At 39.0% G+C, this 18,693-nt stretch overlaps 1 long non-coding RNA gene across 1 annotated transcript; it reads left to right on the plus strand.

Moving 5' to 3' along the window:
- The first annotated feature begins 10,929 nt into the window (after positions 1-10,929).
- On the plus strand, positions 10,930-18,607 carry LOC104909816. Its single transcript, XR_792616.3, has 3 exons — positions 10,930-11,343; positions 12,893-12,988; positions 17,973-18,607. It is a non-coding gene; the product is annotated as an uncharacterized LOC104909816 (long non-coding RNA).
- Positions 18,608-18,693: the final 86 nt, after the last annotated feature.

Below are 18,693 nucleotides of genomic sequence, written 5' to 3' on the forward strand. Positions count from 1 at the left end.
TGATGCTACAACATTTTCTCTTCCTCCTTCCTTCCAAAGCGATTTCCCCCTCTGCGACTTAACTCTCTATGGGTCATCTCTCCAGTCTGGTCAGATTTTCTTCTAATAGAGCTTCCTCCGTCTCTTTTCCTTTCCTCTCCTTCCCCACATCTTCCTCCCTCATGTCTCTGCCTCTTCAAGGGAAATCCCTTTTGAACTCAGAAGTATCTTTACAGAGAGAAAAGGGTGTTACAAGCTGATGCCTGTTTAAAGAATCTGGTCTCTCAGCAGCTGTGTTACATTAATTTGCTACAAGATTTCAGGTAATAGAGTATTGTTCTAATGGAAATGAACAAAGGTTACAAGCTTCCTGGTACTAAGGAAAAAATATTCCCCCAACTATCACCAACTTGCCTAACTTCAGCTGAATACAAAACACTTCAGTGATAAGACTGAGAAGCCTCTACTGCTGGAAACACTCGTGCTAATTATTTCTCCCCCTAATTATTCACAACAGAAGCATAAAAGAAGTGGAATTGACCTCTGAAGTGCTGTGCCCAAGGAACAGCCTTTAAGGAGAAACTAATTAAACCAGGATGAGCAGCAGCATCTCCTCAGGACAAAATGCATATCCATCCAAAGGAGTGATGGGTGCAGGATTGTGGGTTTGCAGTAATTAAGAACAGAGGTGAGATGCTCCAGTGGGAAAAGATTAGCAAGTGCTGTCACCCATATAGCAATGTTAGGCTAGGAGATAGCTCAGTCTGGATAGAGAATGCTGACCTGAATTGGAGAGCAAAATTTGAGAGTCATTAACATTCACCTGGAAGAGTGAACAAGTTTGCCCAAGGGTAAAATGGGGGGGGAAAAAAAAAAAAAAAAAAAAAAGGACAACCAAGGAATTAAATTCCCAAAGATTTAGATAAATAGAGAATAGTTGAAAGGGGTATAGTTAAGAGCACTCGGTGGATAAGTCAGAAAGGTGAGAAGAAAACAAAACAAAAAAATAAATTAAAAAGAAGATAAAAGAGACTTGCTGGATGATGTTAATGTGCTTTCCAGTCAAGCAGGGAAAGGCAGTGAGGGTCAGAGATTTGTTCACACATATAGATCCCTCCAAGGACTGGACAGTGGCCATTCTAAAGCATTAGCAACATCTGGCAGCTCAGCAGAAGGCAAGGGGATTAGCTTAGTGTTTACAAAACACAACTCCAGAAAAGGTCAGTGTTTGCAGCTGTCTGCTATTAAGTAGCCTTATGTAGAATCTTTTCCACGTGTATGGGTGCCTGAAGGTGCCTTCAGGAGGGACAAGGGGCTGGTATTCAAAATGAGAAAGCCCACTGAATTAGAAATATCAGTTAAAGGCTTAAGAAAACAATATATTTCAAGAATTATCTGTGCATTTTACTTTTTTTTTTTTTCAGTAGTTCTCTTTTCTGCTTAAATGCAAGATCTACTAAGCAGCTGCTATGTTTAAATGCAATGCACAAAACATTTCTTTATCTCACTGGATAAACAGATGTAAATGTGAAACACCTCTAAAAAACCTCGGTAAAAGCAATTCAGCACTTATAGTGTTAGTTTTAAATACAGCAATACATTCAAATTTTAAGAGCTCTGCCACATAAAACCAGGAAAGAACAGGTGTATTTCAAATGCTTATTCCATTTATCATTTTTAATTATGTCCTTTAAAAGTTTTTAGAGTCTAGCACAGATGTAAACACATAGAAAATTTGGATATCAGATCATTGTAATGTTTGTAATTCATCGCCACCTTCCATTTGGGTATCATACTTCCTCTGGTTGTCAGTGAGTGGTGTGACCACACCTTAAATTTCATGGAAATCAGCATATTCAAGTATCTTAGCAGTAGTTTTTTTTTTTTTTTCTTCTTTCCCCTCCCCCATTCCCTCTCCTCCAAATGCATTAGTGACAGTTACAGATAGTGTATCCCTTAGGCTCTGCTGTTAAAGACACTCTAGGCACATCTCTAGGCATGGGAGAGAAAGAGGCCATAGCTATTACTGTTTCATGAATAAACACTTTCAGAGGTGAAACTGTCACACAGGAGTCCAGAGCCCCAGTAGTTTTTCTCCCTTTATTTTTCTTTCCTCATCTTTTCTCCTTGCAGAATGAGACCTGAAAGAGGTGACTTTTTTTTTTTTTGTTTATTTTATTCTCCTAGCCTGTTGTAAGCCAAGTATGAAGCTAACAGTAGGGGAAATGTTGAACATAAGATCTGGAAGCTGCTTTTGTCCAGAAATGTTGATACAATTAGATTGAGGTAATTTAAAAGTCTTACAACTCTTCCAAAGAAAATATTTTGAAATAACAAATAAAAAGTGCCTGGCACTTCTCATTAGATTAAACTGTCACTGGCAAACTCCAGATGCTTCTTTTATGGAGCCTCAGATACAAATACTTCCTAATTGCCATTCATGTTTTGCAAAGAAAAGACAGAAGACAGCCAATATCAACAGAATAAAACAAATAAAACCAAACAAGGATAGTTATTCTCCCTTTGCTCCAGCATACAGATCATCTCTCATGTTCACAGAAATGTTATCTCCCCACAATACAAGCAACCAACTCACCAAAAATTTTCCCTTACATATTAATATACATTTTTAAAAAGTCATTCATGAGTGGTAGGAGAAAACCAAACAAGAAAGGCAACATTAATACTTCTGTTAAGTACCCATAGTAGCCTTCTTGTTTGAGGAATTTTTCTTCCGTCTTCAATGGCAACTAATTTTTATTTTCATCGTAACTCCAGAAAGATGTGGAAGCCCTGGAGAACAATCAGAGTTACAGCCCAGCTCGACAGGTAGGCCTTCTAGTCTGAGGTGAAAAGTGAAAAGCCCACCAGCAGAAATCACCATGTGATCAAGTTAGGTACAGCTTATTTTTCAGGAGCTATCTCCAGAAAGTCTTATAATGTTAACTGAGGGGCCAGGCTAGCAGCAGCCTGCTGCAATCCTGAAGCAATTTGTGGAGATGTGGGTGTGGCAGCACCCAGCCCAACCATCATCAGGCCTGCAGACACCATCTTGCTTTCAACACTTTCACACTGTGATATAGGCACAGAACTGATCTTCATGTGCCTGGGGCTGCCAATGCTTTTTTTCAGCCTTGTGTGTTGGTATTTTGCTCCAAGACTCAAACACTGAGGTGGAAAAGTTCTCTTGGTGTCACACGTGGGCAGAAAGCACAGTAGAAGCACAAGGAAAGCATACAAATTAAAATGGGAGGGCTGGGGTATCTTTTTAATGGACATCACCCCCCCCAGATATTTAAAAAATGTGTATTCATATCAAAATCTACCTATATTCCCCTGTCATAATAAAATACCTGTGCTGTAGCTGGCAGAGATGTTTTTCTTTCCACAGTAGTGATAGAAGCCATTGTTAGTGCAGCTGCTGCAATTACTTTCCTTAGCTCAGCAGTTTACAACAGTAATTCTCATTAAAGTAAACCTGTGGAATGTGCCAGACTACTGACTCTACAGAGCACAGCCCTACACGTATCCACAAAATTTAGAGTCTGATAGTTGTATCAGTTCAAGTTTTCTTGTGCTGTCTTGGGCACACATTCCTCCCTACCAGTACCTAGGAAATAATGTGTGCTGAGTATACATGATGAATGTGATCACGTAAATGGAGAAAAATAAAGAGAAAAATCTCACCTGGGTCAGTATATTTACTCTCTCTCATGGAGCGAGGTCTGCAGTATAAGTGAAATTTTAGATCTGGAGGATAAGCATTCAGAACCCTCTTCACAGCCTGTGATGTCAAATGCTAACCAGTTCAGCCACAGCTCATATTTGCACCAAACACAGCTCACATTTGTTCAAGGAGAAGGAGAAACTGCAAGTTATCACGGCTTTACCTTGGGTAAACTTTTTTTCTCTTTTCTTAAAAATAAACTAACAAAACAAACAAACATACAAAAAAGAACCTGTAAGTCTTCCATTGGTGCATTCATCTGCAGAGAGGAAACACGGGCGACAGGAGAGAAGAGCTGGGAAGAGGAAGCTGGTCTCTATTTATGTGAATAGATTGCCTGTGCTAACCCTGTAATTAATTTAAGTCATTATATAAATAGGGGAAACATTTTTGCTTTATATGCTTGTTTCTTTTTTTCTACTGCTGTAGGTTATCATCACTCATTCAGTCTAAATGTCACTTTCACAACCTGAAATAATATAGCTTTTTTATTAGTGACTTGCTACATTCAATGACTTCAGGGCTACCTGTGGCTCATCCTCCACCATCCACCCCTCTTAATTTCAACACCAGAGACAGCTTCAGCAAGTAAGAGTTTTCACCTTCTCTGTTAGCCAAATGGCAGGCAAAAGCATATTTTCTCAGACCTGTTTTTTCAAATCATGAATGACTTGCATATAATTGCTATACCACTGGCTGAATAGGAATAGCATAGAGCAGAATTGTATTCAAGGGGTATTTTGATTAGGGAAATATCTTTTCCTTTCAGCTTACACCTGTTCACTTAAAAACTCTGTTTCCTTCTGTAATACGTTGTACTGAAGCTCAAGGCTGAAATAAAGGCAATTATTCAGTGCTTTTTCTACCTGCCTGCTGGCTGTGTGCCTCTTGCACTGCGGGAAGCAGTGTGCTCCAAGGCTGCACCACAGAGTACATCCTGCAACTCCAACGCTCCTTGTCAACATGGTTGTTAACTGCATCCTGCTGAAGGGAGGTTGAGTGAGGCAAATCTGAACTGCAGCAGTTTAAAATGAACAAAGTTGTTATCCTGCTTTGTGGGCTCACTTTTCTTGATTAGAGTGTAGACTCACAGAAGAAGACTGGGGACATAAAGTCTTACAAAATCCAGTCTGATGGTTGCATACCTGTGTGACCTATTTAGCATTTGCAAATCTGTTTAATGCCAAGAACTACATTAGATAATTCAAGCAAAAGCTCACAGGGAGTCACATAATGAGAGTGTTCAGATTACTGTTGTGATTACTCCAGTCTCTTTCCCCTTCTCACTCAGGAATTTCATTTAGGCAAGCAGTCATTTTAAGAATATGCAAATTGTGATTGCCAGTTTTGCTATGAGCCTGGCAGAAAGCCAGGCTTCTGTGAAACTGGCTACTACAAGCAGCATGAAGTTAAATATGCATGACCTTGCCTGATGTTGATCCATAGAATTGCAGGCATCCTGCATCTGTAAAGATTCAAGCCTATCAACTATCAGTTACTATTCTGTATGTAAAGTGTCTCGAAGTCCAACATAATGGAATTTCTTAGCATTTCAGTGCTCAGTGATCATGTAAACTCAGCACATATTCATTACCTCTTTCTTCTTTAGTAAGGTCTTGAATTAAAAAGTCATGCGTTTATCCATGGCAAATCCAATAGTTAGCTCTTGACAAGATGTATACTGATTTCACGTAATGAGGGTGGGAAGATTTCATGCTGATGATAACTTTGCAGTTATATAAAAATTGGATAAGCCCATTGTTATCAACAAATGGTGACTAAAATGTAATAGTTAGTATAAATAATGCATTTGACAGTAAGAAATTAATGATGCATTAAGGTAAGGGTAGCACTAGGCAATTGCCTGAGAGCATTGTACATAATCGGGAGTCATAGAAAAGTCTATCATCAGGGTTATAACGATAATTTAAAGTAGAATAAAATTTTTCAATCCAATAAAATCAGCTTTACCTCATTTCAATTCACAAATATCTGTCAAGTATACTGGCATTGGCAATACCTGTATTCTTTAAAAAGATTCTACAACTATTGAATATATACAGAAGGGCAGATTCTGATCTTGTAAATACCAGGGGAACTCAGTGCATAGTTTTGAATTAAAAATGGAACTAATAGGAAAAAAAAATGCTGCTAAACAACGTCAAGTTTATTTTTTCACAAGAGAAATGGCTGCAGAGTGCTGACTTTCCACACGGAGCCTTATCATTTGCTTAGAGCCAAACTTTGATTCTTCCTCATGGCTGCTTTAGAGCAGGGAAGAATCTTCCTTACCCAAGGGAAACTGGTGAGGAGTGGATCAGCAACAACCTTCCTGCACTCCAGGGAGAGTTCTCATGGGGCCATGGATGTAGATGCTGCTCTATGCCATCCAGTCACAAAGCGGACTAAAGAAACTGTGAGCCACGCACTGCAACTGAAACCCCAGCTACAACAGAGAGTTGCGAAATCTGAGGGATACAATTAGATTTTTGTAATCAATTTGTGTATTGGTTTTCTTTCTTTCTTTTTTTTTGTCTCACACTGATGGCTCACAGCCAGTCTGTGTCTAATTAGTGATCCCTGCCCTATGGAATGGGCTTTCTCAATACAGCAGAATACAGTGCAGCAGTGCATGACCCCCAGTTCAAAATGGAGAAGGAGGACGATGTTTCCAATGCTCTTACACTAATGTCACTACCACTGCTGTGCTGTTTGCATTTGGTGACCATCTGGCAGTTGCTGTGGCAAGAGGTCTGTGGCTGTGCAAACAATTTCCAAAGCTTTTGCAAATCTTTTATCTTGAATTGTGGAGCAGATTTAATACAATAACATTTGTACGTGTAAAAAATAATGCTTCCTGAATCATATGCTATGGCATATTGATGTTAAGCAGGCAGCTTTTGGATTTCTAGTATTTTGGAGAGCTAACGCTAAACAAAGAAAAACCAAAGGGGGACTGGTAGCTTGAACGTGCTTGGTGTCCTGCAGGGTGGAAACATGTTTGTTGTTAAACAAAGAAACATCTGTTTATAGGTATTAATAATCAATTTATAGAGTAATTCCAAGCAATTACTCTTGGTATGACTCAGAAACTCAGGCTGAATTCTAGCTAGGCAACAAAAAGAGATTTCTGTAATGCTGGAGAGACTCTTGAGCACAGTTGGAGGAAAGTACAAATCAACTGTTAGCATGATAAAACTGTGCTCAGTAACTAAACTTCATAGCTCTTCATAACTCAGAAAACATTCACACTGGAAAATCAGACATAAAGGAACAAATTGCTGCAGCAACGCTGGATTTTCAATGCAGCAGGTGAGACAGAGGGCATACAGGAGACCCTGTAATATTCTGGAGCAGCAAACGGGGGCCAGGTAGGATAGTGAGCCTGATGGTATTTGTTTGCAGGCACCTCAATTGCTACCTCAGGAGGAGCTGTAGCTTAACCACTTCCCAGGGGGAAGAAGTCCTCAGCAGACACACACAAAAAATATGTCCTTGGTCAAGATTTATGCTTTAGAAAAAGGATTTGATTCTAAGAAACCAATAAGGAAGAAGACAAGGAAACTAATAACCATAATTTCATAAAGCATTTTTTTTATTTGAAAACATTATACAGGCATTACATTGCCACAGCCAGTCCATATAGGAGCATGCAAATATCAAAATGAAGAAAGGTTTGTTCAGCTTTTTTTATGCAGGATTTGGGGTTGGGATTCTGTTTGCTTGGTTTTGGTTTTGGTTCATATTTCCATCTGCAGTGTCAAGATTAGTGTGCTTTATTATGGCGTTTAACAGTAAAATCCTACCCATGGGGTAAAATTTATATTCGTAGCTAGCTCAGGAATACTAAATGGTTTTTAAAAAAAGAAACAATACTACACGCTTGTCAAAATGTTAATAGCACAAGTTAGCAATCTCTACACTATACATTGAAACCTTTTCATATGACACAATGGTGCAAAATTTTCAATTGCTTGGTCTTTCATTGTGTTGTTTTGAAAGTTTATAGCTGGAACAAGGACAAGGTTTGTCTCCCAGTAAAGTTTTCATCCAGTAGCAGAAAATTACATCAGTCTTGCTAAGGGCTGCTCAGCGCCAACAGTGTAACAGGGCTTCAGTTTGTTCAGGCAAGGATCTACGAAGAGTAGCTGCCAGCTAGATAGCTGAACCTCTGCTGGTGTGTTCTGAGGTCTTGAACTGCAGGAAACAAGCAGGCAGAAGTAATGTTTTCCTTTACTAGACCCCAGCTTCACAGTCAATACTTGTAAAGCTATACTACTGTCTTCCTTAGAGTCCATCCAGCACTAGCACACTGGTGCTAATTGAAGTTCCCACCTTTTTTAATGGGAGATGCAGAATGTGCAGCAGACCCACTTTGCACATGGGACTCCTCCTGTGCAAACAACACAGAGGATGGTAGCTGGGCATTGAGTGTATACCCAGACATTCACACCTTATTTCCAGAGGACAGAGCTTTTAAAAATAGCCTCTAAAAATCACTATAGATGGCACATCGTAGATATCCATGGTTCGTAAACTCTTGTGTGTAAATGTCCCAGTCCAGCAAAGTGCCCAGGACATGCCTTCTGCCCAGCTCTTTCTGAGAAGACTCCAACAAACATCTACAAGTTAGTGTCAGAAAAATGAAGAGAAAGAGGTGGAAGGACTACAAACATTTGGCTTGAAAATAAATACTAATAATGAAATAAACCAAAACAGTTATGCAAAACAAAGGAATTGTAAACATAGAACAAACACACACACCATCCTCAAAGATCTCAAGATCAACATGGGGACTAACATTCAGAGAAAGGTATTTAATTGGTATAAAAGGTAGCAAAAAGACTGAAATGACGGGTGCCTGTCAGTTGCCTCCGAGCATTTGACAGTGTTGTGGTGTTTGTGGCCAGACCCCCTGCTCCTATGAAGGTATGAAACCTGACAGGGTTGGACCCAGGATGCTCACTGGCCCACTCTACACAAGGGTTCCAGCCAAGAGAACCACGTGCTTTCCACCTGGACCTGAAGCACCAGGTGATCATTCTTGAGTGTGGGAGGTCAATTTTTTTGTTCATTTTAATCTTGAATCCTGTAGCATTTGAGCTTTCCTCCACATTCCCAGAAAATGGACTCTATTTCTCTGTGGAATCTTTTTTTTTTCTTTTTTTTTCTTCGAAGGCTTAGGAGAAAAAGCTTGGAAGGATGAATGCTAAAGATGATTTAAAAACAGAAGGCAAGAAAAAAAAATCTCATTCTTTTTGATTTAAAAATCAGAGAATCTTAACTGAAGATTTTAGAATGGCTTTGAGTATGGTTTAAGAATACTGCAGACCCTTCCCTCAGCTGCAGCGGGAGCCTGGCAGACAGCCTAAACACGATGGGACAGAAATCGCCTTTTCTCCTCAGCCACAGCACAAGTAAGAGAAAACATATGTCTGCTGTTCATCAGCATTTTGGCATTTGTCACTTCACGTATATTTCTATAGATATTTCTCCCAGTCTGCTTTAGGGAAGTCTTTTCAATCCTAAAGCAGAACAGGACTATAAAAGATGGAAGTTACCTCAGCAGAAATTCATCCTCTTTGGTTGACCTGCGGCCTTTCCAATCTCCAGAGTACAGGCTTTCTGTTCTTTTTCCTTTTTTAGAACAGAAATAGGAAAGCTGTATTTTTCAAGTATGAAGACCTACATTTGCACTTTAGATAGACTTCCTCAGCAGAATGCCATTCAAATCAAATTCACCTTTTATGCTCACAAGCAAAATATTCATCAGCCCAGCTGTAAACCCCATGTTCAAATACAATGAATAAATACACTTTTACTTGGTCCCATAGCACCCCTGTGAGGTAGGTAAAATATAACTATTCCTTTACATACAGATTGGGAAATGCAGCCACACAGAAGGTAAGTCATGCCCAAGATGATGCAGAGATGTGGCAAATCTGTGAATAAAACCAAGCTCTCCTGGATTTCTTTCCTATCTGTTTGGCATTATACCATTTCCCTTTCCTTATTTTTAAATTAAAAATAGATGATGGATATTGAAATAGTGATTACTTCTCATTGTGCTCTCAAAAGAGCACACATAGTGGATTCTCGTGACTGCAGCTAAGATTTTCCCCCTTCTGATAAGGCTCATGGAGCAGATTTGCAGTTGCAGAGCACACCCTTAACTGCTTTCATATATTCCCAGGAATGTAAGAAAACTGCTGAATTCTTCTGCTAGTTTTGTAGTTAATGAAAGATAATTGGCTACACCCTGCTGGTATGGATGCTTTTGTGCTACATCAGCAGATGGTTCAGTGTTCCTATTCATGAATTCCTCGCATAATTTTCCCAATTTTTACAATTTGTGGGTTTTGGTGAAAAACTGACGAATTTCTACATAGCTATTGTTAGAACAATGAACCACAGGAGACTGAGCAAACTGGAACAGTAGAAGGCGCCCTCGATGCACCGAGTATCTAAAATAAGTGCCCTGATCCACATGATATGTCATCTTACCATAGAGAGGTACAATACATAGGAAACTAGAAAATGCATTTTTCTTTAACAGATTAAAATTTAAAAAGTAAGAAATCTGTGTTAGTCACAACTACAGAGAAATTAACTCCCTATCACCTGATGCAGAACCTCAGCTGCTAGGAAATCTGCCATGGATCATAGAGAGGTCAATGCTAGAGTACTTCACTTCTTGCAAATATAGAAAGGCTAAAATGCTCACTTTATACCTATTCCTAGAATAGAGACGGATATTGTAAGTTGTCCCTTCTCTGGATTCATGGAATAGATTACGTAGAAAGGGCAACTAGATAGCACAGATGAATTTATTGTATTTCCCTCACCAAATTCAAGGTGCTAGTAAAAATGTGTCAGGGTGTTGTTACCATGAGTAACCCATCTATTTTGTGCAAACAAACAAATCTTAGAGAAAAATCAACAGTGACTACACAAGTGTATTTGCTGTAAAAAGGTGTCTTTTCCACAACTGGTGTGGCTTAGGCATAACATCTTTCAGTGGGTGCAAATACCCGCTTCCATGAATTTCTTCTTGTAATTTCAGCTTCTATATTGAATATCTTTCATAGGTAGTTTGAAAGACTGATTCAAATACAGCAGTTTCTGATGCTGTTCACATCATAAACAAGGGACACGGAATCTCCTTGCAATGAACACCCTGGAACAACTAATTTGCACTTTTATGAGCTTTCCTTATTTGCTACCTTGCAGCTCACCAGTGTAACTGCACCTGGTAAATACCTTTCTCTATGTACAATACAGAGATAATGGATATACGAGCTCCACTGAATCATCAGCAGGCGACCGATGACCCCGGGCTTAAGCAACTCTGACGTGAGGCTCCTCTTCTGTCTCCTGCCCCAGGCTGGTGTATGTTACTGAAGGCTCCAGCTGGCCAGTGGTTGGCAGGTCTACAACAGGTCCTGAAGGGTTTCGAAACTGCTTGTACACCCGAGGATCTTGGGCTACGTAAGTGGATGTGGAGGAATAAAGCACTAGCCCAACGAGGATGGTGAAGAACGATAACAAGTAAAGTCCTGAAAACTGAGCAAAAAGAAGAGTACAGCCATTAGACACAGCACTGCTTGTTCCGAGCTCATGAAGACACATGGACAGAGGTAGGCACAGGTACATGTTGTGGCATGCACATCACAGTACAAACCTGTCAACAGGAATATTTATTTGAAAGTTGTTTTGTTCCCATTTATTCCCCTATCTTTCACAACCAACTGCTAGCTGGCGCTTTCCCAAGGCTCATATGTACGAAGTATTAGTCAGACGGGGCTTCAGAAAGCTGAGCTATGGTTAATGATCAATAGCTGATTTTGTTGTGCTTTTAGCCAAGTGAACTACCTCTCTGAGTGCAAGTGTTTCTAGCTCCAATGTGGGGTTCCACCGCCTTCACATGTTTCTGGTAGAGGACAAATATGAAGCTAATTACAGCCAAACCCTGTTAGTGAAGTATAACGTTCTGTGGGTAATATAAAATTATAAAAATATAATTAAATATGCAAATAAATAATTTAAATAACATTCATTAACATTAACATTTTACTTCAGTAAGTCAGTGCTTAAGAAGCCCAACTGCAGCTTCTTTTGCTTGTAAACCAAAAGCAGATGATAGAAGATTTAGTGTGAGTAAGAACAGGACAAGCGTCTGCTGTGAAACATGCTCTGGTTTGACCTCAATAGATTTGACACTGTTTGTGGCAGGGAGTTAGGTGAAAATTTAAGCATATGCATATTTTGGCATGAGAGTCCACTAGATCAGAGGTCAGCTTGAATTTCTTGGCATGTTTAGACTTAGTGTCCCTGGACTAAGAATATAACAGAAATAACTTGACAATATATTACTTCATGTAGGTAGAGGTAAAACCAGGGATCTAAAAGCATAACTGAATGTTAGCCTTAGATGTTGTGTGTGCTTCCTGCTATGAGGGATTAAAAAATGGCTTTAAGCATATATAACTTGTTTCTTGATCCTAGACAACAAGTTATTGTTTCTTGCACACTTTGTGTGAGAACATATGATGAGTAAACTGTCCAGCAAACCTGTTTGTGGAGTTGTAACAGATTCTTATTAAGTGGGACTTTTGAAAGTGCTTGTACTCTGCAGCTACTGGGGGTTCATACTTCAACACCAACAATTAACTGTAGCCTGTAACTGACTGTTTCATGAGGTACTTTATTATTTTACATAGAAGTGTCTTAAAATCTGTTATTTAATCCTAACTTATATGGTACATTAGATCATTTCAGTACGGAACAAAATAGGTAGATCAGACTGTATTACCTTGGCAGAATCTTTCTAGCAATCCTGCTTTTAATATTCAAAGAAATAATCACAGTAGTAAAAGCAAATTTTACTTAAGGTAACTTTGTAGAAATGCTAATTTTGTCTCATGTAATAGATTAAAGAACCTGTGTACATCTTCCCACCCGAGGAAGCATTTGACTTCTTCATTTATTCTTTGTACAGAATCTGAATTGCTTTCAAAAGCTTTGGGCATATATCATGAAATGACATATCTGCACCTGTTTTTGTTTCCTACTGGTGTATATGTTTTAGAGGAAAAACACTGCAACAGGGAAAGTTTAGAAGGAGTCAGAAGGATTGCTATGTTGGAAGAATGCTGCTTTCATCACTTGTTAATTGCACTTTTCCAGGAAAGCCATCAGGTCTTCACTTGTCACCTGGTAGTATGATTTGATGGGAGTCATACCCCTGTATCATCAAGAATGAACTCAATTATAAACATCACAGTAAGTCTGCTGACGGATTCCTCCACGTGACACAGCTCTAAAAGGGCTGGCTTAGGCTTAGATCTCCCTCATGTGGCAATGAAATCCAAGTCTGTCATTTCAAAGCATTATTTGGTGGTTTTTTGTTTTTTTTTTCCCTTTCAGTTTATTTTGTTCCAACACTTTCTCCTCCATTTCGTGAACTTGTGTAGCATTTGGCAGCAGTGGCTTAAATTAAGCAGAAGAAAAACTGAAGAGTAAAACGTGTCCTAATTTCCCAAATAGGGATCTAGTTCCCTAGTTTCCCACTATCCCTCCTTTCTATCTCATGACTGAATTTCTCACCCAGGGCAGCCAGCTGGCTTGCTCTGCTGTATAACTAGAGTGCCAGACAGACCTGTGATTGCCTTGTGTCCTGCTGTGAGGACTCCATGAGGCTTCCAGCAGCTAAATATGCCCTTATTCTTGCTCTGGGAGCTGTCCAGCCAGAACCATTTCACTTTCTCTTTATTCTGTGTCTTCAACTCTACCATTTTCTACTCCTCTTGGCCATACCTCTCATTCCTCTCTCTGCCAGTGGGCTCTTTTGCCCAATAATATTCTCACTGTGGCAGTTCTCCAGCCTGGGAGAAAGGCTTTGAAAATTACAGAGGAAATCTAAACAAAGGCCTGCAAATCATTTGTCTTTTGTATCTATGCACAGCTTTTCCAAAGAGGCTAGGATCCTGACAGCCCTATAGCAAGAACAGTCTTTACCTTCCTCTCATGATTAGAAACAAGCTTAGCCTGAACTGTTTTCTGCAGTAGCTCCTTGCCACCCCAGAAGGGCTGTTAATAAGGTTAACATAGGAATACATACTGTAAGGACCTGAAAAATCTGTTTATTCACTGTTCTGCTAGACTGACCTTTGAAATCAATCGATATTTTACCTCTTAAAGTGACTGTGAATCCAGCAGTGTGATGGAAACAGTTCACTAAATGTGTAATGTTATTCACTGTACTGTGTTGCTAAGACTCTCCATCTGAAATCTCTGTGTTTTATTGAAGATGATATTTCCAGGCATACTCTACTGCTCTGTCTACATGTAGATTTTTTCTTTCTTTCTACCTCGACCTGCAAAACTCATCTGTTGAGACTCACCACTATTAAACAGCAAAAGAGATAGCTTCAAAAACGGCAGAGGAAGCTGTTCCAAAGAAATGTAGTGAGAGAAAATCATTTCACACTTCTGCCCTATGCACAACTGCATTACCAAGGCACAAGCTCTCAAGTACTGTGCAATTCCTCTTTTTCGCTAAAATACCAATTGACAATGGTATTATGCTTCAGTTTTCTAACTTATTTCTCACTTTGTATAGACAGATACTTACTCTAAGAAAAGATACTTTAAAAATATCCATGTTTGAATGCCTTTCCAGACCCCATATCCTTCCTTGCTATATGGGATAATAGCAAGCTTGAGTCCAGGCATTGATTTTTCAGACTAATATGAATTTATTTTGTGAATGAAAATGATTTAGATGGCCATCAGTTTCTTATCATTTAAAAGAGAAAGGAGCACTTGATTTCCTTACTTGTTTACAAAATAGAGAACCAAACTGATCCACATAATGTGTCCAGCCAATAATTCCTAATAGAGCAGGATTCTGACCTCAGCTACTGCCTAACTAGGCAGAAATAATGATGAATGCTTTGCTTCCCTCTGCAGCCAGAGAAGTCCATGCACTTTTGTGGTTTCCTGTGTTGATGCTGCATCTAAATTTGTGGTTGGGTGGACCTCAGTGAGATAGATAAAAATGTCATTGCAATAAAAGAAAGAGAACAACAACAGTCAAACCAAACTGAAGCAACAAAGTACCAAAACTAAGTCAAGCTGGAAGAATCGAGCTGTTTACGTTTGTTAGAGACACTATACAGATATAATTGGGAAATAGAGTAGAGGATCCTCTTTCTTTTTTAGTGATAAAATAGATGGTGCACATTATTGATGATATCATGGATGGAAGTAAAAACATAGAGGCAACATTAATGATTGCATTCCTACCTATTGTGCTGTTTGCTGTATACAGCAACACAGCAACAACAACAAAAAAAACAATCAGAATAATTCCTGTTCTGAGTCAGTTAGGATCTTAATAAACATAGTAGACTAAAGAAGACATCCTTATTTTCCAGCTGAGTAACTGAGACACAAAGAGACAATTATTCTCCCCAGAAAACACAGGGGCATAAGCCAGAGTTAGGCAATTAATTCAGCATTTCACAAGATCAATCCAATTCCTTAATCTAAAAACTTCTATATTAGACTGCCTATACATGCTACATATTATTCTGCTCGATGCAATTCTCTGACTGTCATGTAAGACAAACATGGGCTGCGACAATGTGTAAATTCTCTGGAAGCAAGAATTTAGTTTAAAAATAGATGATATTTAGCAACTGACATTTTATTTGGTAACTTGCTTGAATTACACATTCCTTAAATACACTGAAACACTGTATTTTGCATTCAGTCTGGACTCAAACAGAGGTCACTGCAATATGAGATCTAGGGACTCACTGTATTGTTGTTTACTGCCCAATTTTGCTAAGCAATACGTACATAAAGAACATGGCTCCTGATCACCTGAGCAAGAAGAAGGCAGACTAAGTTGCTACAGAATAAAGAAGGAAAATCGCAATATCATTCTCTTCGAGGAAGACAGAGATCTCATTTTTTCAGCGGAAAACATAAGTCTTTGGTTACAGTAACATTTCAGATCTCATCAGTGACATCTCTGAAAACATATTAGTCAGAGCAAATAGATCAGCCCTTCACATCTCAACATGGCTGCTCTGCTCTCATATAAGCGGGTGTCTCTAAATGCTTTCCCAGTCACCAGAATTGAACAGGGAATACACAAAGATATTCTCAACAATTAAATACTAGAAAGACAAATAGTATGTTGTCTCTAGACATTACTGACTACCTGCAGTGAAAATAGCTTGCGTTAAATTACTACTAGCTTTCAGCATACGAGAACCTCATTTTCATGTCTATCAATTTGAAGAAAAGCACATATAAAGAAAAAACTAGACAAATTCAATGTAATAACATGTATAACAAGATTTGCTCAGTCTATAAAAAACTACATTGATTCTGGGTGAGTGGATGTTTCTGGTATTTATCTAAAAGATGCTCCTTAGGGAAACAGTACTTGAATGCATTCACCCAGCCAGGCTAAGCAGAAAAGCTAATGGCATCTGATGGATTAGCTGCAGGAGCAGGGACCTAGCTTCTCACGCTAAGACATGCTAATGTACAACTCTGCCAGAAAAACAGTGCAGCGCTAAGGTCAAGCTGACCATAGAAAACACATGGTAAAACCAGTCCTACTTTCTGTTATCATACACAAATTCATTTACACTGAGAAAGAATGAACTCAAATATTACTGCAGTAATTGTGTGTGTGCGCGTGTATCGCAACAGAACTCATACAATTGTGGATGAAGTTTAAAAAGCTTATTTGAAATTTAGTTCATACACAGTAGTTTCATTTCACGTGATTCAAAATTGTGCACTTTGGGAATAAGTTAAACATCACAAGCAACTGAAAACTATTTTTTTTTAAATTCAGAACGAACCGTTAAGTCTTTCAGAATTCACATCCACCCAATCCACTACTTCTTATTCCCTACTTCTTAATATCTCTATGTGCAAAACTTGTCTTTCATATATTTGTAAACCATTATGGCTAAAACATTACTAGTATTTCTGCTTGAGTTTCTTGTGCTTTAAAGTAGTCCTGCTGAAAAAACAGGTGCAAAAGAAATTTCTTGATGAGGAGCAAACAGTGCTCCTGATTTCATCATCTTCAATTGTGATAAGGTAATAATGGCGGAAGAAAATACAAAGGAAGAAAAACTGTTCAGAAAGCAATAAATTCAAGACTGGATTGGGAGAGAGCAAGTCATTCTTCAGCACATAAATCATTGACTTTATGAGGGAAAACAGGTAGAATGGGTATAAAAGAATCCCTGTATCACAGCTGGAGAACACTGCACTGACTGACTGCCTTCTGCACAGGGAATTTCAAACAAGTATTTCTGACTGTCACAGATGTCCACATCCATGTTACCATTGCACAAGGGCAAAACAACATCCCCACTGACAAAACCTGACAGATGTGAGTCTGTAGAAAAGTTCATGCTGACAAAGAAACACAACAATTTGCTAATTTTGGTTTTTCACTAAGCTATCATAATGATCATGGCCACTATTGTAACTGGATATGAAAATGCAAATTCCCTTTCACTTGATCCACTGAACTGGAAATAGTCAGAGAGAGTAGATTTTTCAGCTGTGGCACTCCAATTCCATTTGTATTTCACAGCAGTAGTAAAGACTGAATATCTTGGTAGGTAATACAACTCCTAGCTCACGGCAACCTAGCTGTGCTTTCTGAATCTGAAAAAGTATATATATTTTTTCTTATATGATATATTCTACTACAAAATAGAATAACTACCATTTCCCTTATCTTCTCTAGAAATTCTCCACATTTTGACAAAAATGAATAAAGAAATCAAGGCTTATTAATTCAACTTTTAAACCCACTAGAGAAGCAATCTCCTAAAAATTGCACTGATGAATGTCCCATGTTCTTGTTGACACTCTCCATGCTCTCCAATCAGGCAGTTCCCACCAATGCTTCATTCTAGTCAGTGAGTCTGTACAGTCTGATGAATATCTCTGTTTTCCAAATTAATTCAGTTTGTAATGTATATTGCATAGCCAAACAAAGCAAATAATGGTTCGTGCACTGGCTTTTGTCTTTTCCCCTTGGGTAATTTCATACATGACTACCTGAGTGGGCTGAGCTAATAGAGCAAAAGCCAAATTTTTCTCATTATCTTTTACATAGCAAACAGACATTTCCACTCAGTTTGATGAACTGATCTAGAGACTGAGTTTGTTTTCACACTGTTTTCTATTTTTACCTCAAATATTGTTCACTATGAAGTTCACCGTGAAGTTCAATGAAGATCTCTGTGACCCGGTGCAGAAGTTGCCCTGTGGGATGCACACACTCTCCAGTCAGCAGGAGTACTAGGTAGGGTGAATGCTCGAGCTATGTTTCTGTTTGCATAACTGGATGTTATAGATACATTATTTTATTAATAGGGAAGCTAGACTAGGTTGGTTGTAGGCTGGGACTAGAACTCAAACTGTTCCTGACTATTTTGTTCTAGCCTGGGAGGGAGATGTTTCTGTTCACTCCTAATGTGAAGGAAGGGTTGCTCTGTTTGGGATTCCATATTTGTCCAGTTCTTTATCAGGACAATGATCTATTGCTTCAGCCTCAATTACTGTTCTCTGTCTTTAGATGTTAGAGATAAAGACCAAATCTCTAACTGGTTACTGATCCCATGTGAAAGCTATTGGCAGAATAACAACCTAGACTTTCGTAGGAGAAAATTATTTACTATGAGGGTGGTGAGGCACTGGAATGGTCTGCTCAAAGAAGTTCCTATGTCCCATCCCTGAAGGTGTTCAAGGCCAAGCTGGATGAGACACTGGACAGTCTGATCTAAAGGGTGGTAACCCTGCCCATGGGAGGGGGTTTGGAACCGACCGGGCTTTAGAGTCCCCTCCAACCCAAGCCATTCTTTGATTCTATGATTTTAGGATCACAGAATCACAGAATCACAGAATTGTAGGGGTTGGAAGGGACCTCTAGAGAT

This window comes from Meleagris gallopavo, chromosome 2 (genome assembly GCF_000146605.3).
Source record: "Meleagris gallopavo isolate NT-WF06-2002-E0010 breed Aviagen turkey brand Nicholas breeding stock chromosome 2, Turkey_5.1, whole genome shotgun sequence".
NCBI lineage: Eukaryota > Metazoa > Chordata > Aves > Galliformes > Phasianidae > Meleagris > Meleagris gallopavo.